The 26,471-nt window shown below is 48.4% G+C and overlaps 1 protein-coding gene across 4 annotated transcripts in view; it reads left to right on the forward strand.

The window, feature by feature from the left end:
• Positions 1-2,848: 2,848 nt before the first annotated feature.
• The window catches only part of LOC142013758 (cystathionine beta-synthase-like), a 67,825-nt gene continuing 44,202 nt past the window's right edge, over positions 2,849-26,471 (forward strand). For 3 of the 4 annotated variants that reach the window (XM_074995566.1, XM_074995600.1, XM_074995590.1), the window contains exon 1: positions 2,849-2,957. The gene's annotated coding sequence lies outside the window, so the exon portion shown is untranslated. Of the gene's footprint in view, positions 2,958-5,402; positions 5,457-26,471 lie in introns of those variants that run through there. The other variant, XM_074995582.1, reaches the window with a different exon arrangement.

Below are 26,471 nucleotides of genomic sequence, written 5' to 3' on the forward strand. Positions count from 1 at the left end.
TTGATGTGAGGAGTGTACTCCGAGTAATACATGATCTATCATGATTATTGCCTGTGACAGGATGGTAGTATTGATCTGCAATCATGTTCAGTCTGCATTTTACCCTTTTGTTCCTGGATTATTTTAAAATCTGATTTAAAGTGTTTTGATGTCAGATACACTCATTGAAGTTTGCACTAATTAACACGCAGATCCAAATTGCAGCAGGGAGGTTTAGGCTGTCCACACTAGGGCAGTGTTTTCCAATTTTATTTGGCCACGGAACCCTTTAATCTTGAAAGAATTTTGCAGAACCCTTAATAACAGTTTTAGCCATGGCTTCACCATTCTCAGCCCCAGCTCCCCCCCTTCATCCCCAGGAGGCCAAACCCTGCTGATTTTCTTGCAGAACCCTTATTTTCACTTAGCAGAACCGCAGAGTTCTGTGGAACACCATTTGGAAAACACTGCACTAGGGAAAGAGTTATCACAGATATGCAGTTCTAAGCAATTGTGTAGCTAGAATTGATGGATCTGGCCATCCTCACTGAAGAAGGTCAATAGGAGAGCTCTCACAAGGAGTAGAGGGGTCGATGCAGACCCCTGATAAGTTGATTTTGTGTAGCCTTACCAAACACATGAAATCAAGTCCTGGAAGATCAACCCTCAGCAGGGTCCATCTTCCTGGTGTAGACATAGCCTTAGGCTTGTCTGCACAAACACTGCGCTGTTTCAGCTTACATTAGTGTATAGACCTAAGCTGTTTTAGTGGCTTATTTCCATTTAATTAAAACCTATTTCTAGTCAGACTACTGTACACAGATATATTTTAGTGCTTAAACAACCTTTTTGTACCAGTGTGTCTATTTCAAACTGCTCTTTCAATTAAACCAGTACAGTTTTATGTGAATATAACCCCTAATATGTGGGGTGCAGGAGTCAGGGCAAGAGACTGGGGGTCTGGGGGGAGAGAGCTGGAATGGCTGAAGCACAGGGCCAAAAAGGGCACAGTAGGGGTGTTATGGATACGGGTGACTGGGTACAGAGAATAAGGGAATGGGAATGTGGGAATCCCAGGAACCTGGGGCAATAAGGGGCCCCAGAATTTATCATGGCAACTTCTATTGGTGACAAAGCTATGGCAAGTTTTGAAATTCAGCCATTTTTCAAGTTAATTCAGTTACCAAGGAGAATGAACAACAATCTGTCATAGTTTTTACTCTAGCTCTTATCAAATTACATTTGTCTTTGACTTACAGGAATAAATGTTTTAAATCAAAAGCATTTTTCTTTTTAAAATCAAGCACTTAAAACTGTGAATGGGATGGGAAGTGCGGTCTCATTCTCTACTGCCTTCTCTGGCCTGGAGTTCTGCAGAGTCAAGCAGATATTTAAAATACTGCCACTACTGTGAATATGTGCCAACAAATCCCTGCCACTATGTACATTGGACAGACTGGGCAAAACCTTAGCCAAAGAATAAATGGACACAGCAGATATCATGAAACTCAATACACATAAACTGGTCAGTGAACACTTCAGTGGAGTGGGCCATTCTGTTAAAGACCTGAGAATTTGTGTCCTGGAGCAAAAAATGTAAAAACAGATTGGAGCAAGAAATTTGTGAGTTGGAATTCATATTCAAATTTGACACTAACATGTCTCATGAACAGACACCAATTGCCTCTCATTAGAAGGACTGCATGCCTTCCTTTGATGCTTGTAATTATCTCGGGCAGGACAACTAACATCCCCGTCAACCTTCACCCTCCGTGTCAGTTTTTGTTGCAATTTTTTGTTGGTCCTGTGTATTTATATAAGTCAGTCTGTATTGGAAATGAGATTGGTCTGAAGCATTGGGTCTGTCCAATGAAAGCTCATCACTGAATAAATCATTCTGTTAGTCTTTAAAGTGCTACATTTCTCTTTTGTTTTGTTGGAGTACAGGCTAACACGGCTACCTCTCTATTACCATTGTGAATAGTTCTGTTAAACTCAAACGGCTTATTCACAGCAGTTACAGTTACGCTAGAGAGTTATGTCAACAAAATCCGTGGGGCAGTTATACCCAAAATGGGTTTTCTCAACAGTGTGTCAACAAAACTCAGCACTTTTGCCAGCAGTGTGCTGCCTCAAAGTATTGAGGCATAATGCTGCTGTGGACAGAAGAGCTGTGTAAATGCCCCCAGGGGGGCCTCTCTCGACAGACAGAACATCCACAACAATAGGCAGCCCTGTCTGCTGTGCTTTTGGGTCCCTGTTTTGTCAAGAGAGCAGCCAGACTGCCTGGCTGGTCTGTCAACAGAGCAGAGCACTCTCACAATTGGCTTTTGTGTGCAGCTGCACTCTGCCAACAGAAGTTTTGTCAGGAAATCTCTTCCGACAGTGAGTTCTTTTGACAGAGCTCTGTAGTGTAACCGTAGCCAGCAAATTAGTATCAGGGTAAATTTTAAGGGCTTGTGTGAGTTATATTCCTAACACACACGATTGTTCCAGAAAAAACTTTTTAAGACAAATCACCTGCCTGCTCATCTTCTATTTTAGCCCTATTCCTTCCAGCGTGTCTGGCTTTTCCCGGCGCGGGAGGAAGCTGATGTTTAGCTAAGAGGCTACAGAGGGATGGACTCTCTTGGCAGGTAGGCAGCAGGCTAGATGCTGCGGCGTTATGGACCCTGCAAACAAGCTCCCAGCGGCCTCCCCAAGCCGATCACCCTGCCCTGCCCCGCTAAGCCCGCGCAGCGCTGGACAGAACGTGCGCAGCCAGAGCGGCTCTCTCTTCTCCTATTGGTGGGCGTGTCTCCCTCCGCCCACGTCTCGGCCAATCAGAGCGCGTCCCCCCCTTCCGAAAGCTGGCGAGGGGCGCTAGTAGGCGAATTTTCTTCGCACGCGCGCGGCGAGGCAGCTGGGCTGCGGTCCGGGGCGCCCCTTGCACGCGCGCGGGGAGATCGGCTGCGGCTCGTCTCTCACTGTCAGTCGCAGTAAGTGCGGCGAGCTGCTGGGCGCGGGCGGCGGTGGGTGGCGAGGGCAGGGGATCGGGCAGCCCCTGCGCTTCACGATGGCTGGAGAGATGCCCCGCGGGGCCGGGCGTTGGCTGCGGGTGCCTGAGTGCGTGCTCTTGGTCAGGCTGCCTCCCTTCCCTGCCCTGGTCGAATTGCATCAGCTCTCGCTCCGCAGTTGCCGGCGGGGGCGCCCAGCCCTCTCGCAGTCCCCGGTGGGAGCAGATATGATCCCTGTGTTCGGCTCCCCGCCCCCCCTTCGTCTGAATTGGCCAGTTCCCCGGGGGGAAATGGCCCAGAGCCATCTTTGCATCACCATCTCCCCCTTCCTGCCTCCTGCCCCAGGATCCCGCAGCCCCTCTGCTGGATGGCGCAGGGTGAACACTGATCTTGCGGTGGCCGGACTTTGGGGAAACAAAGCTCTGTCCAGTTCTTGTTACTTTGCCCCCGCCCCGCTCCGGGCTTTAGAAAATCAACGGCGTGAAATAAGGCTCTTGTGCTAGGTGAAATCTGGAGACTCTCTTATCCTGGAGGATGAGACTTTGTCATTTTGGGAGGGGGGGGCAGTGACTCATGGAAAACTCAGTTGGGGGCCACAAAAAAGTGAGGGGAAGGGAAGAAACCCACACACGACCCTCACTGGTGTGGCCTCTGGACTGAGACACCTCATTCTTATGGGTTCAGGGCTCAGCATGTGAGAGCGGGCTGCAGGGGAGTAGGGCTGGGTTCTGGGTGGGAGGGTACAGGAGTGGGATGGGGTGGGGGATCGGAGCAGGAGTGAAGGTGCATAAGTGGGCTAGAGGCACAGGAGCAGGCTGGAGGTGAGGGGTCTAGGCAGGAGGGGATGCAGGAGCAGGGTGAGCCTGGGAGGGGTCTGGGTGAAAAGGAGGGTGCAGGACCAGGGTGGGGGTGTGGCGCACCTGGGCAGGAGGGGGTGCTCTCCCCCTCCAGGCAGAGCCTGTGGGACACATCCAGCCCGTGAGGTTTTGGGCACCACACTACCCATCCGCTGTGGGCCAGATGCTGGGGAGGGGAACCCAGAGCCTCGGGGTCTGGATCTAAGCAATCTGCAGGCCAGGGGTTCCCCACCTCTGCTTTAACCTTTTGCTATGCCCTGATTATGCATGTTAAAGTGTTGGTTTGGCACGTACAGACATTAAGGATGTAGAATCCTGTTTAATTGGTTAACTAATTAAACAGGTTTAACCCACTAGCTATTTAAAGGGGAGGCAGCTGGGGAGGGAACAGGGCTGCTCGATCCAGGATAGAGTGCTGGAGACCCCAGCTGCTCCTTGGCATACCATAGGCAGGGATGCTTTACCCTGGCTGGAGCAGCCCCTCACTGTGTCATGAGGAAGGCAGTGCTGCAGCCCCGCTGTACTGGAGTGGTCTGGCCACCACCCCTTGTCCCCCCTGACCATAGCAGACAGAGACTGAAGCACTGTGCCACAGAGCCGGAGCAGCCCTCTGTGCACAGTGGACAGAGGCTGGTCCAGCCCCTACTGGTTATCTGTAACCAGCATGTATGAGGGATGAAGCTTGCCAGTTAATCATTAACATCCCTAACATGCTTCAGGGTGCCAAGCTCCAGTCTCTTTTTTTATTCCAGGCTTGCTGAAAACCTTAGTGCTCGTAATATACTACTGCACTAGAAACTGGATCTGCTTTAGGCACCGAGTGGGAACTCAAGTTACTAATAGCTTTTGCAGAAGCAGTGAGTGGATAGCTTTTTCTAGTTACAGTTCAGAGGGGTAAAAAGTGTTTGATATGATTCTGTTCTTTCTTAAGAGTTTGGTCTTGCAAGGTACTGAGCATGCTAAGCCCTGATCCAATGAAGTAACTAAGCATGTGGTTTGCTCTTATGTATACAACTGTCCTAGTTCAGTCGATGGGGCTCTTGTGAATTGGGGTCTGGGTCCTCAGCACTGAGTAAGGGGAAAGAAGTTCTAGAGAGGTGAAGAGTGTGAAACGAGAGCCTGAAGCCCTCCTGTATAATTAAACTAAAATGGAGGAGGGTGAGAAATCAGGATGGGGAACAGGAATCTGGTGCTAAAGTGTTTATTGTAAACTCAAGAGTTGCTTAGTCTAAGTAATTCTGCAAATAAGAAACTTCACCATGTGTGAAGTTTTTCATGAGCTATTGCATGCTGGTACTTGAATAAGTTTTATATACTTCATCCCAAATGCTTGGGGGATTTGGCTACTTTAATTCTACTTTAATAAGTGTGACTCAGCAACTCATAAGTCTGTAATGTACACATTGTATGGGACTGTAAAAGGAGACATGTAACTCAGTTCTTCTCTTTTAGTCTCCTTGGTGATGGAACAGCACTGCTGTTACAACAAAATGAGACAACCGGATTTTTTGGCAGGTTTTAGGGGTTTGATGTTGCTACAGTGAATTTATTTTGGTGTAGCTCTTCGGTCTGAGGAGCTAGCTTTAGTGTTGTCTCTCTGTGGAGGAGACAGGCGATTACTGTGGTAAGCATAACAAAGTAATGTTAAATTTCTGACTTGAGGGTGTTATAGTGTTTAGTAGCTCCTGATATTTTAATTTCATGGGGTGTTAATTACCAGAAACATCTCTAAACCACATGACTTGTAAGGGGAGCCTCTAGAAATGGTTTGCTTTGATAATTAAAGAACAGTGCTGCTGAATTAATTTAATTTTATGACTCGGCCACTCATTACCACTAATCTAAACTGTTTCATGAGAAGCATAATGATGTATTTCTCTGTATTTGCGTCAATGGTTTATTGTATCTGATACTTTGACTCTATGCAAACTTAAACTTGATTAACTAAAAGACTGATTGGTCTAAGTGTGGGTTTTTTTGTTTTTTGGGTTTTTTTTTTCCTTTGATTTTTTTTAACTGACAATTCAACTGGTGTAACTTTATGTGGATATATTTAATTTGATTTTTCAACAAGGAGAGCCAGGTATAAATAGATATACATATCTAACTAGGGGTTTTCACTGGTTTAGTTAAATCATACCTTTAGTTGCCAGCTCAAGTTTGTGTGCAGACTAGGACTGCGTTTACACTATGAGCTGAAACTGATTTTTATTTAAATCCATTTCTTAACCCTGGATTTTATCCATTGGATTTTGAGCATCTTTACCTTCCCACATGCTCCCCAAAAAATCAGCTTTTTGCTGCCACGCACAAGTAGCTTAAATCAAGCGCTGCAGCAGTGTGTTGTGGGAACCTATCCCACAGCTCCCTGCGCCCCCTAGAATTCTGGCCCCACAAGTTGATGTGGGTATCTGATGACATCTTCCCACATTTCATTCTCCTCTTTCCCCTGCCGTGTTAAACAAATGTCCCTTTTTCCAGATGGGAGTCTGGCTTGCCTTTACAAGAGATGTGACTTGTATAGTTGAGAGGAGGGGTAGTAAACCTGTCCCAGCCGACAGAATTTTGAAAACGGGATGCAAAAGCACTGGATCTTTCCATGCTTGGATCTGGATTGAGACTTCCTGGCAAAGACCCTTAAAAGAAGAACATGTTTAAGTAGACACGGGTGCTACAATGAAACTCTAATTGAATCATTGAAACGGTTACGGCTCAGGGTGGCTAAAAGACAGCAGACGTTTGACAGTCCCGACAATCATGACTGCCAAGGGGGCTGTCCCCTGGGCAGCTAAAAGAACCTCTGCTACAGCCAGCCTGCAATAATCGTGACCCTCACTGCACACAAGCTGCCTGGCACCTTACGCAGCCTGTCCTTTTACTGGTTCGGGGTCAAGCCACATGGTGTGGCTGGGTACAGACTGCATGGTGCCTCCAGAGGGAGGGGAAGTGGGGGTCAGGATGAAATGTAAGCCGCTGAAAGGAAGTTTCTCGTCCAAGCACAACCTCTACCTACAGACTGGCTGCCATGTGATGCATGCAAGGGAAAGTGCCAGAATGCATGGCACCTCTCAGGGAGGGAAAGGAGGGGATGTGGGGAGCAGGAAAAAATGTAAACAAATAAAAAGAAGCTTCTCATCCTATAAGACAGGCACAACCCCCACCCACAGCTTTGCTGACACATGGTATGGGCGGGAGAGAGCTGGCACCAGGCAGCGTAGGGGAAAAAAAGGCAGTGAGCCAGGAGTATACACAGAAGCACAGACCCCGCAGCTGCTCTACTACCAAAGAAAAAGGAAAGATTTTTCAGCCTCTCGTGACCCTACAGCCATGGGCTTCCAGGTGACGAACTGAAACGGTCTTCCTGTTGCCTAATTCCACCACACCTGAGAGCAGTGGTGATGTAACAGGCTAGGACAGAGAATTATGGGGCACATATGGGAGATGTGTGGAAGCTAATGAATTCAATTTAAAGACATGCCGCATCCTCGCTATCCCCGATTCGGAATTTTAAATGCGAACTGAATGCTACACCCATTAGGTTACTACAATATGATTTCAATATCATGTTGATTTTAGTGCTCCATAAATTGAGCTAATGGAATTAACAGCGAGGACAGGCATTTGGTCTGTAAGTGCATCTTGTCTCTCCTATAAGAAACAGATAACACCAACTCAATAGGACAAATGCCCCTATCTGCCTTTGGAACAGCAGCTGTTTAGTGAATTGTATGTGTAACTAGGAATTGATATTAGAATTACATTTCCTACTCTCTGTAACCTTGAGTAACTTAATCTCCTCTGTGCCTTCATTTTCCCTGCTTGTACTGTGGAAGGAGTGGAATTTCCCTCCGTCTGTTTTGCAAAGTATTCCGAGATCTATAAATAAAGAGCATTGCAGAAGTGCAGAGTATCTCTAAATATTGCAGCACTGGGGAGGAAAGATCAGATCTGCTTTTAGTATAAACAAAGTAGTCTGCTTAAAAAGAGAGTTGGATGATGATACCCTCTCGAGTAGGGATGTTAAGAGTTAACTGGAAGCCTCACCCTAAACAGCTTAGGCTTACTGGCTATCGTTAATCAGTAGAGGCCGGAGCAGCCCCTCTACCTGCTGAGCACAGAGGGCTGCTGCAGTCCCACAGGGGTTGCCAAAACGTGTCCAGAGCAGCCCTTGTGCACAGCAGGATCGGCCCAGGAGCACTGTGGGAAGGGGCACTGAAGCCCAGCCAGTGCAAGCCTGGGCCACAATGCCCTGGGACACGTGGTGGGCAGGGGCACTCCAGCCTGGCTGGAGCACTCTCTCTACCCCTGCTTAGCTGGTTAACCGGTTAAACTTAACACGTTTTCCAGCACTACTCTGACTTCGCTAGAAGCTACATGAGATTGTGCCATCAGCAAGGGTTGGTGGAGCACCTTTTTTGATGTTCAGTGTGAGGCCAAGATTCTTGTGTGCTTTGGCGAAGTCGCATAAGGTGGTTTGAAGGGCTACAGGAGGAAGACCAGCAAGCATATTGTCATCTGCAGATTGGAGCTCCGTGATTGAGGTTGAGGAGGTCTTGCTTTTAGCTTTCAGCCTCCTGGGATTGTCCATAGAGTGAAAGGGAAGCTTGGCAATCTTCACACATCTGGAAGCTTGTCATCAATGAGGTGAAGACTCATGGCGATGAAGATGCAGAACAGTGATGAGGCAATGACACAGCCTTGTTTAACTCCCATGTTGACCTCACAGGGGTCGCTTTGGGGTTCTTTGTTGCTCAATAGTATGGCATTACGTTGTCATGAAACAGCCTCAAGAGGCTCATGAAATTTTTAGGGCAGCGGATCTTTGAGAAGAGGGTAACGCCCTGTGGAAAATTGATTGAGTCAAACACTTCGGTCACATAAATGAAACTCGTGTATAATTGCTAGACATCCTTACAATACCCCCCCAAAAAGGATAGGTCAGCAAGATAATCTGACAAACCCACACATAAGTCATGATACTACTCGTTACACCAGTCTCTCTAGCACCAGATCTGTATGCTCTCTCTCTGGCTTGGATCCTCTTTTCTAAGCCAAGTATTAACATTTTGCTGAAACTTGCTCTGAGACTGTCTATACTACATGATAAAATTGAATTTAGGGCAGGTGGCTTGATTTTACAGCATCACTGTCTTCACTGTAAATACCATTAAGTCAATTTTTAGGGAGCACTAAGGTCTATATTATAACACTGTGAGAAGCGACTTGATGTAGCATCAAGTTTGAATTTAAAAGTTTGAATTAAGGCTAGTATGGAAATGCCATGCCTTTTAATTTGACTTTATTAGCTTCCAGGGGTGTCCTGTACATATCCCACAATGCTCCATGGTTGTCTGCTCTGGCTGCTTCCATCCCTGCTGTTCTCCAGGTGTGCAGGAAGTGGATAACAGGAAGCCTGCAAATTTGAGTTCATCACCATCAAGCCCGAGAAATTTAAAGGGGTGCCGGGAAACGTGAATTTCTTTTAGCCAATGCGTCGGTAGCCATCTCTTGCCATCATGAGAACTCAGGTTTGTGATTTGAGTTCTCAGGGTCGCAAGAGAGCTCCAGCATGGACACATCAGGAGATCATGGATCTCCTTGCTGTTTGGGGAGAGGAGTCTGTGGCAGGCCGACTTTGAGTGTCCAAGCAAAACATTGACATTTACAAAAAGATTTCACGTGGGATGATCGACAGAGGTTACTCCCGGGATGACCAGCAGTGCCGGGTGAAGGTGAAAGAACTCCAGCAGGCTTATCACAAAGTCTGGAAAGCCAACGGGCAGCCTGGGTTATCTCCAAAGACGTGCCGGTGTTATGAACAGCTGGATGCAGTTCTTGGGAGGGACCTGACCACGTTGCCCAATCTTAACCGGGACTCTTCAGGAGGCCCTGTTCTGGAGTCTGGGGTGAGCTGAGAGGAGCTGAACCTGGAGGGGGAGGGCTGGAGGAAGAGGCCGATGGTGACGAGGATGGGAGCAACCAGCAGGGGCCAGAGGAAGATGTTCCTGACAGACCAGAGCTCTTCACCCTTGACCTTGAACCAGCCCCCTCTACTCTGATCCATGAAACACTGGAGCCCAGCTGTTCTTGTATTTTTTTTTCTGAACTGTACACATGGGCTGCAGTTGGGTATAGGTATAGGTTTTCTATGGATCTATGCCCCTCAGAACAGCATGTTGATATTTCTGGGGAGGGAGCACTTAGCCAGGAAGGCCTCATCCAGGTACTCTTTTATTTTTGCAGGCCTGACTGATTGCAGCTTCCATGATAGCACACCTTGCCCTGCCAGGCAACCAGATAGTGATCTGATACCATGGTGCCACACAGCATTTTAGCAGATTTTCCAGGCTTGTGCTCACACAGGATCAACCTCTCTTCTTTTTCGCTATCTGTTATTCTTAGGAGGGTGATGTCTTCCTTGGCCATGTAAAGCACAGTAATTTGAATTGGATTTCTTTGCAATGATCCCTGCCCTTTTATATTTTCCAGGACTGCATTGCCACATCACATGGCTGGCGGGCACTCCTCAGTCTTCCCCACCCTTCTGCGCAGCTGGCAGGCTCTCCTGGTCTTCTCCCCTCCCACCATACTGCTGGCTTCATGGGGAGTGACCAAGAAATGTTTTACCCCTGCCATGTGGCTGGAAAACTCCCTCCACTCCGGCCCCCAAACTCCACATTCCTTTGCACTTTACAGGGATCCCTCCCCACCCAGGCATTCATGCTCTTCTCCCTCACCACATAGCTGCCAGGCTTTGTGGACCCAGCTCCTGGACACTGGCATGCCCAGCACAGGCAAGGTCTCCTTGTGGAGGATTGCTCTAGGAAAAGTCTGAAAAAAAACTTTTTCCCTGCTCCCCCTGCTTTTTCCCCATCACTCCACAGATTTGCACCCCTACTCCAGTTAAGTAGACGGTAGCTTACCATGTCCACAAATAAATGGTTTGGATAAGTGATGGCTTCTGCAATGCAGAGTTTGATTCCTTGTCATCCTTAAGAAGCCAAAAGCTGCCTTGCAAAAAGGAAGTTTCACTGATTGTAAAGACACAGACCCATTTATTCCATGGGTAAGTGCTTTAAGTGAATTATGTCAGTTTTGACCTTCACTTTCCAGCAGGCACTCTCATTGTGGGAGGCAGGGTGAGAAAGCAGGGAAGGTCCAAGCAGGACTTTATCCTTCAGCACCCTGGAGTGGGCTGAAACCGCATCCGCTGCCAGCCAGAGGGACACAGCACAGTGGCGGCAGACTGTCCTGGAGTTCAGGAGAGAACAGTTGGCACACCTGAGAGAGGACACGGCACAGCTCATCACAGCTGTGGGAGAGCAAACTGAGATTCTGTGCTCCACACTGGAGCTGCAGAGGGACTCCCTGTGCAGCATTCAATTTATGGCTCCACTCCCAACTGCAAAAAGTTATTCCACCTTGTTAGCCGGTGGCCAGGTAATGTGCGGTGAGGTACTCCCCGGGGTCCTAAGCAACCCAGTTTTTTACTGTTAGAGCAGGCAGCTCCTAGCACTCTCACCCACGGCCAGGCTGTAGTAACCAAACGGTTAAAGTTCTTTTGTTGTGCCGGCTGTGTTGCAGTGACTTGGATCTTAACTAGTTACAAGTTTATTTAAGCCACAGTTATAAGCGTGTGGTTACAAAAGGCTATTGTTTACTTCTTATATGCTAGCAAAGTGCAGGTGTTAACAGGTGTGTGCTCCTCAGTGGGGGGGCAACGAGCAAGCTGGCTTGTAAGGGGGAGACTTTGTCTGGCTACACACCTCCCTTCTTTTCCCTGCCACTTAACCCTCTCCCCCTCCACAAATAAACATACTCTTTTTATGACTACCGTGGTCTGATTTATTGGTTCATGTGTGGTGCGGTGCACAAATCCTTTCAGGGACTTGTGGTAGAAGGACCCAGGCTGGAGTGGAGAGGGCTGATAGCGCAGCTGCCCGCTGCTACGCCAAGGTCCAAAGGCAACCAGGTAGGGGTGGGGTTGCAAAAGCTGATGGGGCTGATGAGACCCTGGAGGCAATGCCCAGAGTGCCAAACCTGGCTTATTTCCCACTTATGTGCACCTCAGCTAAAAAACAACACTAGCCTTTCCACCTCTCAAAATAAAAACATTTATTTTATGAAAATAATCCTCCCTTTATTTCCATTCTTTTTCCTGCACCTTAACCCCCTACCAATCCCCTGCCCCAACCAAAAAAAACGTATTCTTTCTGTGAAAGCCACACTCTGATTAGTTATTCTGAAGGGTTATTGGTCATTGTGGCGTGCACAAATCCACTATGGCCTGTACATCTTCCAGGGTTACTGTGTTTCCTCAGGAGATGCCAACAGATTACATTGGCTACCTGCGCTGGTGCAGAGCTGCCCGCTCCAAATTGATCTGCCACCAACTGGTGACTGTCGGGCATTGCAAACTTCCATAGAGCGGTTGCCACTCACTCGTGAACTATTGCAGCCCGTCTCATTCTTGTGTTGCTGCACTTCAGGGTAGGGGCCAGCAAATCATAAAGTTCTGTAAAAGTGGCCTTGTGCATGCAAAATTTGTGCACCCACTATAGGCCATCCTGGGACTCCAAAACCATGTAGACCCACCAGCGTGTGCTGGTTTCACAAGTCCAAAACTGCCTTTTCAATGTCAGCAATTCATCCGTGGTGGCCAGCATTTTAAATTCTTGGCTTGCAGTTGAGTAATTTCCTCTCCAGCATCTTCTTCATCCTGAACCATCATCTCAGCCCACTGCCTTCGTAATCAAAAGATAAACCGCACAACATTGCAGGAACTTGCCTTCATAGTCTGTGCAATGATTAGTAGCATTTGAGGATCCATGCTTGAGCTAGTGCTGTGTCAGAGAAAATGGCATGATATCCCGTTTATTTTTCACGTGGTTAGTGGGTGCTCTGAGTTCTGGGAGAATGCTTTGCATTCTGGAATAGTGACATCAGACACCCACAAGTAATTTCAGCATTTTCTTTTTTCCCCACAACCTAGTGGTACACCCTGCCTCCCCCAGAATGCAACGGGGCTAAGGCACTGTGGGTTAGGTACCTAGAGTTGTTGAGTCTACCTCTTGTAGGCATTTATGTCGCCATTTGCTACAATGTCGGAGTACTAGACTCAGTCTTCAGAAGGTCCTTGGAAAACCACAGTTGCACACTAGCTAAACAAGAACTTTCATTTTTCTACTTTCCTGCTTCACTGCCCACAGGAGAGTCAGGTCGTTTCTTGTGTTTCATAAAGCTTTTGTCCCAGATGCAACAGGAGGGGCTCTTCTAATCTCCGGCAGAAGGGTGCACTCTTCTTTCCATTCTTTGTCTCTAGAATGTGGTTTTCAAAATGCTGTGGTGGCCTAACTCTGCTCCCATTGAGGGGAAGTTTTCTCACTGACTTCAATGAGAGCAGAGTAAGGCCAACTCTGAGTGCTTTTGAGAACCACACCCCTAATGCTCAGGAATCAAAGGGATTAAGAATTGCAGTGTGTATCAGCAATATGTGTGCCTGCCTCCATGAAGCCCTGGCTAAGTGGTCTAACCCACATGTTAGGGACCATGAGATATTGACATCAAAATTTATCTTTCTCTCCTCCATCCTGTTCTGTAATAAACTCAAGTCAAGAGCTAAGATAACTACTAGTGAAATATAATGCTGTTCTTCTTCGAGTGTCCCCGTGGGTGCTCCACATTAGGTGTCGGGCTCGCCCGGCGCCGCAGATCGGATCTTCCAAGCAGTTTCTGCCGGACCGCGTATGCGCCGGTGCGCGCCACTCCCCCACGCGCTCCCGGCCACGTGCGCGATCCGGTCCCCGCCAGTTCCTCTTAACCGCCGTCGGCTGCAGACGGAATCCGAACTAGGCTAAGGCCAAGTAGCGTATTCAATGACTTTAACTGTTTTTTCTTTAAAGTTTTTCAAGTACTAGGCTACTGCAAGTTAGCCAGTTGTTATTTTTCAAAAAAAAAAAAAAAAAAACCAAAACAACAAACAAACTACAAGCGGGACAGCTTCAATCCAGTCCCAGTAACAAGCGCCAGAGGCCAGGAGCATCGGGCCGTCAGCCCTCCTGCTGAGGCAGGCCATCGGACGGGGAAAACAGCACAGGGAAGGTGCTAAGTACCCGCTTAACAACTGAAAGACTCACCAACAATGTCCTCTTCAGGATTTAAAAAAATGTGAGTCCTGCCCAGAGGCGATTAAGGAGAGAGAGGGAGATGCGGCTTAAAATGCTGCTTTGGATAAGGCCCTCCAGCCAGACGTGCCGGAGCGGCCGCAGCAGGAGGGACCCTCCGGGGCCCATAAAAGGAAAGCTGCCTCCCTCACCCCATCAGCGCAAAAACGGAGGAAAGTCTCCCCAACCCAATCCCTGCCGGCAGCAACAGCGAGCGGGACAGGAGGAGCGAGCAGCCCCCAGCCGCAGCAACAGCTGATCGGCGGCGGCACGGAGAGCCACGTGGAAGCGGCTCAGCCTCCGATAATCAGCCAGCCGCCCCGCACCGCAGGCAGGGCAGCGGCTTAAAACTGCTTTTCATAAGGCCCTCCAGCCAGACATGCCGGAGCGGCCGCAGCAGGAGGGACCCTCCGGGGCCCATAAAAGGAAAGCTGCCTCCCTCACCCCATCAGCGCAAAAACGGAGGAAAGTCTCTCCAGCCCAATCCCTGCCGGCAACAATAGCGAGCGGGACGGGAGGAGCGAGCAGCCCCCAGCCGCAGCAACAGCTGATCAGCGGCAGCACGGAGAGCCACGTGGAAGCGGCTCAGCCTCCGATAATCAGCCAGCCACCCTGCACCGCCGGCAGGGCGGCGGCTAAACAAGCACCGGTACCGGCGGCACCGCAGGCAGCGGCACCGACCCCCGGGGAACCGGCGGTGCAGAGCGCGCAGGCACGCAGCCTGCAGGCACCGGAGGACACCGCACCTGCGGCACCGCCCTCGAGCGTGCCGAGCTCGGTGCGGACGGGGCCGGGATCCCCTGTACGTCAGGGGGCGGAGTTACCTCCTCAAGGGAGGGGGAAGGCTGCACACAAGAGGAGGCATTGCAGCCGCTCTCCGGATAGGGCTGTGGAGTTGCTTTCTCACAGCCCTCCGCTTATGTTGCAGACTCCAACCAGAAGGCAGGGGTCCCCCCCTAGCCTACCCGGAGCCCCCTTCTCCATTTTTTGCAACCGGCCTCCCCCTGGCTGGGACCACCTTCACCCTTCCTGGGGTTTGAACCGCTGGACTATTATGCAAAATCGCTCTCTCCAGCCCTCCCCCAGACGCAGAGGGTATGCACCTTCCCAAGAACAGTGCCTATACTGCCATGGTTGACCCTACCACGCGGGGCATAGACACCATCGGCTATCTACTAGGGAAAGATCCCCACAAACGATCTCGTACCCCCGAGGGCAATTGCGACCGGGGACAGAGACTCAAGCATCTCGGGGGGACTGGTTATGGAACTCCGAGAATTTCCCTCGCAAACCTCTAGTGAGAGGGTGTACCATCACCAGCAGGAACCGGAAGGGTCCAGAGAGACGTACCCCAGCGGTTCCTCGCTCTCCTCCCCGGATGAGGCTACGGCCCTGGGGGACGTCCATCCTCCGGACGATCTCAAACAGTTCCAAGAGCTGTTTTATGAGGGTGGCCTTCACGCAAGGCATCCAGACAGCTAAGGTGCAAGAGAAACACCATAAGCTCCTCAAAAATCTGAGACCTCCGGCCTCCTCCAAAATAACAATACCGCTTGATGACGCAATCTTGGAGTCTGCCACTATGATATGGCAGACTCCTGCGACTATTCCGCCTGTCCACAAGAGAGCGGAGGAAAAAAAAAAAAAAAAAACTTCGTGCCGACAAAGGGCACGGAGTTCCTGTTCAGCCACCCACAACCAAATTCCTTGGTGGTGGAGTCGTTGCAATGTGGGGGAACAGACAAACATGCCAAAAAGCTAGAGCTGTTGGGCAGAAAGGTCTACTCCTCCTCCACTCTACTGTTGCGAATGGCAAATTACGCAGCGCATCTAGCGAACCATAATTTCGATAACCACATTAGGTTAACCTCCCTCATGGACTCGCTTCCAGAGGGCAAGAAACCAGTGCTCAAGGCCATCATGCCAGAAGGCTACGCGGCCTCGAGGACGGGAGTTCAGATCACCCTGGATGTTGCGGACTCAGCAACAGCGTCCCCAGTACCACAGGGGTTACGAGCAAGGGCGACATCAACAGTACCAGCAGTACAGAACTCCCAGTCGTCGTTCCCAAAACAGCCGTGCGCCCTCGGGGCAGGGCCAAAGGCCACAAGTTTGACACACAGATCCAGGGCTGCGCCATCACTACCATCGCAAGGTCATCCGAAGCGGTTATTCCACCATCGCCTCCGACCATTCTATAACCAGTGGCAAAGGATCACCACAGACAAATGGGTGCTGGAGATCATAGCCACGGGGTACGCCATCCCCTTCCAGTCGCTCCCACCGCCATGACTTCCACCCAGGCCCCACCTCCAGGAGGCCTCCCACGTAGCGAGGCTCAAGCAGGAGGTAGACCATCTCATGCTCATAGGGGCAGTGGAAAGAGTGCCGGAGCAACTGCAAGGGAGAGGGTTCTACTCGAGGTATTTCCTCAACGGGGAAAAAGACAGGAGGCAGGAGGTCCATCTTAGATTTTCGAGGCCTCAACCGGTACCTGCGCAAGCAACGCTTTCGGATGATCACAATCGCTTCCATCCTTACGGCACTAGACGATGGAGATTGGTTCGCAGCCCTCGACTTATAAGACGCGTATTTTCACATAACTATTCATCCGGCTCACCTACGATTTCTCTGGTTTTTCATGGTAGGCAAAGAACATTTTCAATACAAGGTCCTACCGTTTGGCCTCTCCTCGGCCCCCAGAGTCTTCACCAAGCCCTTGGCAGTGGTGTCAGCCTACCTGCACAGACAGGGGGTATTTATATTCCAGTATCCGGATGACTGCCTACTCAAAGGGGCCTTGAAGGAGGAGGTACTACGCATAATATGCGTCACAGCAGGCACGTTCTCTTCGCTCGGCCTGGTTATCAATCTGACAAAATCAAAGATAGACCCCACGCAGGACATAGAGTTCGTAGGGGCACGCATAAATTCTATTACAGCGAGGGCGTATCTACCAGAGACTCACTTTCGGGCTGTCGGCTCCCTCGTGCAAGTCTTCACCTTCAGCCCTACGGTGCTGGTTCTGACGTGCTTACAGCTGCTGGGCCACATGGCAGCAGCGACGTTCATAGAACAGAACGCCAGGTTACACATGCGCAGCATGCAGCACTGGCTGGTGAGCGTATACAACCCGGCAGCACACACTGTTCACAGGGTGGCGTCGCCCACAACAGAGGTGCGCGAATCCCTGCAATGGTGGGTAAACCCCGAGAACCTGCTAACAGGGGTACCCTTCCACCAACCACACATTGGTTTTTCTTACTACAGATGCCTCCCTCATAGGGTGGGGAGCGCACATGGGCGAAGAGGTGACTCAAGGGCTGTGGTCCTCCACGGAGCAGTCACTGCACACAAATATACTGGAGCTCCGAGCAGTGTTCAACGCCTGCAGACACTTTCGAGACCATATAAAAGGCAAAGTAGTCGGGATCAGTATAGACAATACCTCCACCATGTTTTATATAAATCGGCAAGCAGGAGCTCGGTCCCGTGCCTTATGTGCAGAAGCAGTCCGGTCGTGAAACTGCTGCATCGCCAACAATATAACCTTGAAAGCCTCGTACTTCCCAGGCGCTCACAATGTGAAGGCAGACCAGCTGAGCACGCGTTTCGCACTCACGCACGAGTGGCAGATCCGTCCCGATCTGCTGCAACCGATTTTTCATGCATGGGGTTTTTCCCCAGATAGACCTGTTTGCTACTCAGCACAACAAGAAGTGCCCACGATTCTGCTCCAGGGCAGGACTGGGACGGGGGTCCCTGAGGGACGCCTTCGCGATCTCATGGAGGGGCCCCCTGCTTTACGCTTTCCCTCCCACAGCGCTCATCCACAAAGTGTTGCAGAAAGCCAGGAGAGAAGGAGCCGGAATGATCCCGATAGTCCCAACGTGGGATCGACAGCAATGGTTCCCCCTACTCCTGCGCATGTCGGACTGGCCACCGATGCCCCTTCCGGTGGCGCCGGATCTGCTCACGCAAGCCCAGGGGTCCATAGTGCATCCGCACCCCCAAGGCCTGCGACTACAAACGTGGTTAATCCATGGCTCAGCTCCCTAGAGAGCACATGTACGGAGGAAGTGCAGCAAGTCCTAGAAAGTAGCAGGAGGACTTCCACCAGGAAGACCTACAAGCAGAAATGGACTCGCTTTACGGCATGGTGTTCTACCAAACAGCTAGCCCCACTTTTCGGTGCCTATGGCTGTGATATTAGAGTATTTACTGGACCTCAAGAGAGGAGGACTCTCACTATCCTCGTTTAAGGTCCACCTTGCCGCCTTTTTGGCATTCAGACATGGAGAGACAGGGCACATGGTGTTCGCCCATCCCATGGTTACCAGGTTCCTTAAAGGGCTGGTAAACCTATACCCCCCTCGGAAACCGCTTCCACTTTCGTGGAACTTGGACCTGGTGCTTAATGCGAAAAGGGGACCACCGTTCGAGCCTTTGGCCACGGTTTCCCTCTGCCTCCTTATGATAAAGACGATCTTTCTTCTCGCAATCACGTCAGCTCGCAGGGTGAGCGAGCTTGCGGCAGTTATGGCAACGCCACCCTGCGCTGTTTTTTCCAAGGAGGCGGTAACCGTACGGCTGCATCCAGCCTTTGTTCCTAAAGTTTCTTTCTGAGTTTCATACTAACGAACCTATTGTTTACCCTCGTTTTATCCAAAGCCTCATAACTCTAACAAAGAGGCGCGCCTACACCTCCTGGACGTGAGGAGGCGCTAGCTTTCTATATAGACAGGACCAAGTCCTTCCAGAGAACGGATAGACTCCTAGTCTCTATCGCTCCCAAATCAAAAGGAGAATGTCTCTCTTCGCAGAGAATCTCGAAGCACATCGTATCTTGCATAAAAATGTGCTACAAATTCAAAAAGACTTCTTTCCTGGCCATGCCCAGGGCTCATTCCACTAGGGCGGTGGCAGCATCAACAGCCCTTTTTCAAGGGCGTTGCGCTAAAAGACATTTGCAGAGTGGCGACCTGGTCATCCTGTGACACCTTCGCCAAACATTACGCCCTTCACAGGGTATTCCAAGAGGATACCCGTCTCTCGACAGCGGTCCTCTCGGGGACAAGCTGCACATAATCCGATTACCCACCTCCTATCTTGGGTTACTGCTGGGTAGTCACCTAATGTGGAGCACCCACGGGGACACTCGAAGAAGAAAGAAAGGTTACTCACCGTAGTAACGGTGGTTCTTCGAGATGTGTCCCCGTGGGTGCTCCACTACCCGCCCATCCTCCCCGCTCCGGATCTCTGTTTAGTGTTTTGCAGGAGCATCCGAGGCGGTTGGTCAAGGAACTGGCGGGGACCGGATCGCGCACGTGGCTGGGAGCGCGCGGGGGAGTGGCGCGCACCGGTGCATGCGCGGTCCGGCAGAAACTGCTTGGAAGATCCAATCTGCGGCGCCGGGCGAGCCCAACACCTAATGTGGAGCACCCACGGGGACACATCTCGAAGAACCACCGTTACTACGGTGAGTAACCTTTCTTTCTCCAGACAAGGCATAATCGAATCCTGCACACCACCATCTACTTGGCTTTCAGCCCTTAGCTCTCCATGGGAGCTTATCCCTAAACATGGCTGGGGTTTGGGGTGTTTTTGGTTTGGTTTGGGGTCGATTTTGTTTTTGACAACTTCAGGTGTGTTTGATTCTATAGGTGTAATTTATTTTGTGATATTGCGAATATTTAACATGTACATACAGTATCAGATAAATAAACTTGGAAACTGACTTCTACAACATTTCAGGCGGTATCAGGAACAGCTTCCTAAGCTGGTCTTGAACCCTGTTCTCCAGGGCAGGGGTGAGCAAACTTTTTATGTTGGGACCTCACTTTTTGTCCCCACAATTAGCAGCCCCCCCAGTCTGTGTAATATAATCCAAACAGTTGGAAAATTTGGTTATGTTTGGTTTTTTTCTTTATACAATCATCATGGGTAAGAAAATACGTAGACCATAAAAACTTTATTAATCGGTGTATAAATGTGAATTCACATATACAAATACAGTAATGTATTTCAACATATTTAATGAGATGGATGAGCCTGAGAGCTAGCAGCCAATCATGCTGCATCCCCCTCATGAAATTTCACACACACACACCCACTTTGTTTTAGGGACCATCTCTGGGGGACAGGGTGGCATTTGAGTCTTCAGGCAGTCTGAATTCTCCTTGGAGCTGCTAGTTGGGATGTGAATGGTTGTTACACGGTAACAACTTAGTGCCACTGTTGGCTTGGTTTGGACACTGAGTGTTGCTCGAGTGCAGCATTTCCCAAAGTGTGGCCCACAGCCCGGTACCGGTCCTTGTGGGGAAAAAGAATACTAGTCTTTAGAAAAGATACAAATTATTGTGCACAACCCTATTAATTTGGTACATTTTGTATTTTCTTGTGTAATTAAGGTAATAATAATAAATTAGGCACTTAAGTATTTTATATCAAGATTTATATTATGTAATATTATTATTGTGAATAAACAATAAACAGTGAACGTTTATTCATTTTTTTCTTTCTTTTTTATATGCTTTTATATTTTTGGGCCGCAAAAAACAGTACTGGAAAAAAAAATGGGTTCCAACCATATGAAGTTTGGGAAACTGCTGGAGAGGAAGCATGTCCAACAGGCGTGCCGCATGCCTCCCAATTGAATTTTAAAACAATAACATTCATATTAAGTATTAAATTCTCAATTACAATTATTGTATTCAAACAAGACCGGAAAAATATCATAAAATATGCCTAAAAAGTAATCTCTAATAAAATGTACTACTATTGGAAAGTGATAATTTATTCTTTGGTGGCCCTGAAAACTGTCAGTTTTCTTTTGTGTGGCCTTCAGTAGCTTTAAATTTGACATGCCTGTCCTAGAGAGCTCACTGGCAATCTCATGAGCCACCGAGTTGCCTGGCTGGCACTGGTATGGTAAACAAAGTTCAGAGCGGGCTGCTAGGTGAGGAAAAGCCATTAGTTATCAGGCAACTAATACAGGGGTTCCCCTTTATGCATCGTGGTTAGGGACCATGATGTATAGCGTAAAGACGTATAAAGGGGAATTTCCCCCCATAGGAATATATGTAAATACAGGGGGTGAGGGACCTCCCATGCTGTAACAGCACCCAAATGACTTATAATGGGGAAACTTGTTCAATATGAGTGCATGTAAATATATTGAGATAGGGACCGAGTCCTTTAAGTTGTTTTCTTGTTTTAATGTCTGTTAACGACAGAACGCATATATTATTCATTAAAGCATTTTTAATGTAAAACATCATAATTCAAACATACAATTTAAAGGATTTTAACCTTAAAGCCTAGAGGGTCCTGCTTCTGTATGAACTAAAACATTTTTAATGTAAGAAATCATTACATGAAACATTCATTTCAACCCTAACATCCAAGGGTCCTTCTTCAAGATCATCGGGGAAAGTTTGCTTTGTTTTCTTTTTAAAGAAAGAATCAAGGATTGCATTTTGCTTTGCTTTTGATATTTCTTGCTAGCAAGCCATAGATTCTCTAATGCTCCTAGCTGTCATTGATGAGCAGTCAAAAAGATTGTTACAGCTTCAGGTGATTTCTATTGCTCTTTCAACATGATCGAATGTGTCCTTTAGAGATTAAATTGTGAAGACTGCTTTCTGTTCAGAGTCACCCTTTCTTCACTATCAGATGTTTTCTTCTTCACAACCATGCATGTCCAACTCTAACAGATCATCATTGCTCAGAGGCAAACCAAGCGACTCCAGCAACTCATTAACATCATCAACTTCCACTTCATGGAAGCCTGCTTCCTTTGCCAGTTTCACTATTTTATCATGAACAGCTGATGTGTCATCGACACCAAGGAAAATATGGATTGGAGCAGGACACTTCTTATTTTTTTTTCCCCGAGAACAGTTCATTAGGCAGCTAAAAGCTTCATCCCAGGTGAAGCCAATCAACAATACAGAGCCATAAATGCTGATTTCCCCCCCACCCCCCACCCCGAATTCCAGGACTGGGTTTTTTTTTGTCATCATCAGTGTCAGCTATGAGTTAGCGGAACATCTTTCTCAAGTAATAAGCCGTGAACGTTCCAATCACACCCTGGTCCATAGGCCACAGCAGAGATGTTGTCCTCGGTGGCATGAAAACAATCTTAATCTTGGGACAGCCCAGTTTCATCAATGTTAAAAGCCTGCTTAAAATCATAGCCACCTTCTTCAATAGTTTATACAAGTTAGTTAGGAAAAGTTTCTGCAGCATCTGTGTCAGCACAGTTGCTTCTCCCTGAATCTTTACGTTTTTGAAACGATACCTTTTTTTGGAAACAGTGAAACCATCCTCGGGCAGCCTTGAAGGGCTTTTCATTTGAAGTAGATTCGTCTCCCAAATCCATCTTTAGATCTTATAAGCTTAAAGCTGAACAGCATCTTCTGGTTGTGGAGATCCTCAGTCCATAATGCCAGCAAATGTTCCATTCTCTCCATTATCTCAGTTCTTTGCCTCATTTATTTTTACTTCCAAATGCTTCAAAGTGTGTTTACCCTTGCTTTCTATTTCGGAAGCATTCTTCACTATTCTACGGACACTCGTCGCAGGCAAGTTAAAAAGCGCGGGCAATGTCAACCGCTCTTTCACCCTTTTTACTACGACCTATAAATATCCAACTTAGTGTTCAAAGCAATACTACTGCATTGTTTCTTTGCCTTGGCACCTTCAATTGCGCTTGCACGATGCTTGCTCATTGTTGACAGATGGCAAATACATACAGGACAGTACAAGGAACAATGGCACAGAACGCATGTCGAGGAGCTACTCACAATGTGAGAATGCTGGGCGGAAGAAGCGGTGTGGAAGGTTCTAGTACATTATGTAATTAACATGGCGGCCGCAAATTCCAAATCATGGCATGACGATATAAGAGCAGGGAATTTCTGTGCCTTTGCCCTCAATTTGTCAGCAATGTGAGTGTGAAACAACATACATTGAGGCAATGTATAAAGGAGACCCCCTGTGTACTTTTTCTTCAGCTCATAGCTCTTTTCTAGCAAATGTTCATGTATATTACCCTTTTCTGCATCCCTTCCAAGGAGTGTAACAAGGCTTAAAGGCTTTTTGCACAGGCTGAATAATCTGAAAAGGTTCAGCATTCCTATTAGAGCTCAGTCTATTGCCTTCCGCTTGTATATAGCCAACGCTCAAGGGGCCTGTGTGAAATCAGAACCCAATGATGGAAGCTGTCTGTTTACTGCTAGAGTATGCAACCTTTCTGTTCTTTATCCACTTCAGCCAGTTAATTAGTACTTTTCCAAGGCGATATTACTTGTGTCACTGTTGTGCATGCTGAGAAAGGTGTTCTTTCTCTTTAACAAGAATCTTTGAAAACTTTTTTCTTATTGTTTGTTTCAGGAAAACAAACTGTACTGGAAACCACTGAAGCAAGAAGTTTAAGGCTTTTGATAAGTGTCAGAGTAATGAGTGACCCTTACACAGAAACATGTTGTATCATAGCTAATACAATAGCAGTTCCGTTCCCCGTGGGCAAAGCTTTTCCTTCTTCCTGGTTTGAGTGTAGAAAAGATATTGGCTGCACCAGAATAATTTTCCTTGATATGCTTTGTAAATGTACGTTGTATCACCTTAAAGTCTATTGGTGTCCCTAGAAGCCAGCTGTCCTTTGATCATATGTATATCTGCATGTGTCTCTGAAAGTCATAAAAAAATTGTACAGTCATTTTACTATACAGTAATCCCCTGAGATACACACATTTGAAACGTGCGTATCTCACATTTACACAAGAAAGGGATGTGTTGGCAGTCAGCGCCAGGTTGGGGGGAGCAGGGAAACCTGCAGCCCCCCCCGGCTTGAAGTCACCTGGCAGTGCCTGGCCAGCAGAGCCAGCTGCAGGTTCACCAGCCAGGGGACAGAGAGCCACAGCCCTGCAGCTGGGAAGCAGCGGGGGTCCCAGCCCAGACCCCATCAGCAGCCCCAAATAAGGCTGCTACTTGGTTCCCCTCCCCTCTCCTTGCTGCTTGCAGAGACCTGGGAAACTGACTAGCCATGAGCTCTCAAGCAGTAGGGAGACTGGAACCAGGCTGCCCCCTGGTGAGCTGATCAGTTTCCCAGCTTCTGCAAGCCCAGGGAAGCCAGGAGCCAGGTCGCAGCCTGTTCCTGTCTCTCCTCGACTTGTGCAAAAATTTGACTTAGGTGGGGTTGCAGGAATGCAAGCCCCACGTAATTTGAGGGTTTACTGTACCAACAGTGTCCTGATATGGATTCCTATCTCGGGACCTCTTAGAAATAGAGCAAAGTGCGAAGTCCTACTGGTTAGCTGTAACTACCCCATTTCCCAGTAATGTAAAATTCAAGTCTCTAATCCTGTATGTTTGTCAAATAGCAGCCTTCAAACTAGCACTGGTTTGGTGTTAATATCTTCAGTTTAGATATGGGCTGTCTGGAGTGGGGGTGTTTGATTTTGGTTTTTTGGCAAGGGTGTTGTTTGTTCGTGTTCGTGTTTTTTGGAAGAGAAGGCAGGCGGAAGGTCACTGATATTTGAGAGAAATAAATACTTCTGTGTATGTGTGGGTGTGCTAACAGTGACTGTTTGCTCTAAGCCTTTAAGCAGTTTCAGTGTTTCCAAATGGTGTTCTGCAGTACTCTAGGGTTCCGCAAAAAGAAAACAAGAGTTCCATGAGAAAATGATCAGGGGTTGGCAACCTACAGCTCTGGAGTCGCTTGTGGCTCTGGATGCTGCCCTCGCGTTCCTCACATGTGCATGCAGAGAGCCCCTCATTTGCAAAGTAACCAGCACGTGCACAATGGGGGCAGGGCAAGGGAGCCAATGGCTATCTGGAAGGGGAGCCAGACAGGTCCCGCAGTTCCTTGCCTTTCATTGGCAGTGATTGGCCTCTTGCGTTGCCATAGGGTTGCCAGTGAAATCTGGCCCTCAGAGCTAGAGTTGGTGGAGCAGCAATGGATGAGGTAGGTTTGTGTGACTTGTTGGGTGAGGTAATGGGAGGTGCTAACTTGGGTGGAGTTTGTTCAGGCAAGGTTAGGCAAGGGGTCCTCTTTGGGTGGATGGGTTAGTCCCAGGGGTTGGTTTGGGGCTGAGGTGGGGTGAGCCAGGGGATGGGGGAGTGGGCTTGGGGGTGAGCCATGTATAAGACTGTTGTTTGAGGTTCCACAAAATTATTTCGAGTTTCAAAGGGTTCCATGGCCAAATAAAATTGGGAAACACTGGCTTAGAGTGTTAGAATCAACATCAGGGACATCAGTAGTGGGCCAAAGACAGTGTTTCATCAGTGGTGCATGATTGATACAATTTGAGATTCTTCATATGATTCCACTATGCTTTGTGGCTCTCTAATTATTTAACAAATAACATCTCCAGATACACAGCAGCTATCTGTCTTCCATATTTATATTGTAGAGGCCCTGAGGGACCCTGATTAGGATTGGGGGCCCATTGTGCTTAGATGCTGTATGATCATGGAAGTAGTCATAAAAATATTCAGAAAAAGCACAAAAGCACTTTCAGAGGTTTAAGACAGGCACTTTTTCTAGCTGCTGAACATGTAGCTACAAAAGCATGGAGAACTCCCAAACATGCTCTCCTAAACAGTTTCATGGACTCTGAGAAATTAACAAATATGTGCTTAGAACCCTGTATAAAGCATGGAGTCCCATTTTTGGACTCTGCCTTCCAACTCCGGAGATGCTTGTTTTGGGGCTAGTGGAGGTCCTCTGAGGGGGGTCAGAGAAAGAAGGGCTGGGGGGCCTAGCCTCCCCAGCTGTTAGTTCACTTACCTCCTATGCCTAACAGCTCTCCCTGGTAAGCATCCAACCATGCACAGCTACTTAGCTGCCTGAGCAAGTAAAACGTTGTGGATCTCCTTGGAAAGTGGAGAGAAGAGGCTGCATAAGTACAGCACTCCCAGAAATATCTATCCGTGTGCCAATTGTGAGGGGAGAGGGGCTGGATGCTGAAATGGGGATGAGCAGTAGAATGCTCCGGCAGCAAGGGAACTGAAGCTGTCTCGCAGGCCAGCTGCTTCTACAAATGCTGTATTTGGCGGGGACCAGAAGTAATGGGACGGTTTGACCTGTGGGGATGCGGAGAATCATTGAACTGAAGTGTAAACCCTGGGTATGTTGGAAATCACTTCAGCCTGGGGGCTGCGGTCTCATTGCTAGTTTCGTCGTCTTTTTTGCAGTGACCTCACTAGTACTCAGCAGACTACTGTGATCACTTCACAGCAGCCCAAGGTGGAGATTCCTGCTGTCAACAAGAGATGGTTGGTTGGGGGCATAAAGACAAGAGGTGGTGGACTCAAACCATGATGCAGGAACTGTGTGAACCTTGACCAGTGTCAAGCTAGCTACTCCAGACAAGCTTAAACGAGCCACTGATGAAAGGGACGGGAGTTTGGTTAATGTGTGTGTGGGGTTTTTTCCTTTTGTTATCATTTTCTTGCTCGTTGTTGCCCGA

This window comes from Carettochelys insculpta, chromosome 1, assembly GCF_033958435.1.
Source record: "Carettochelys insculpta isolate YL-2023 chromosome 1, ASM3395843v1, whole genome shotgun sequence".
NCBI lineage: Eukaryota > Metazoa > Chordata > Testudines > Carettochelyidae > Carettochelys > Carettochelys insculpta.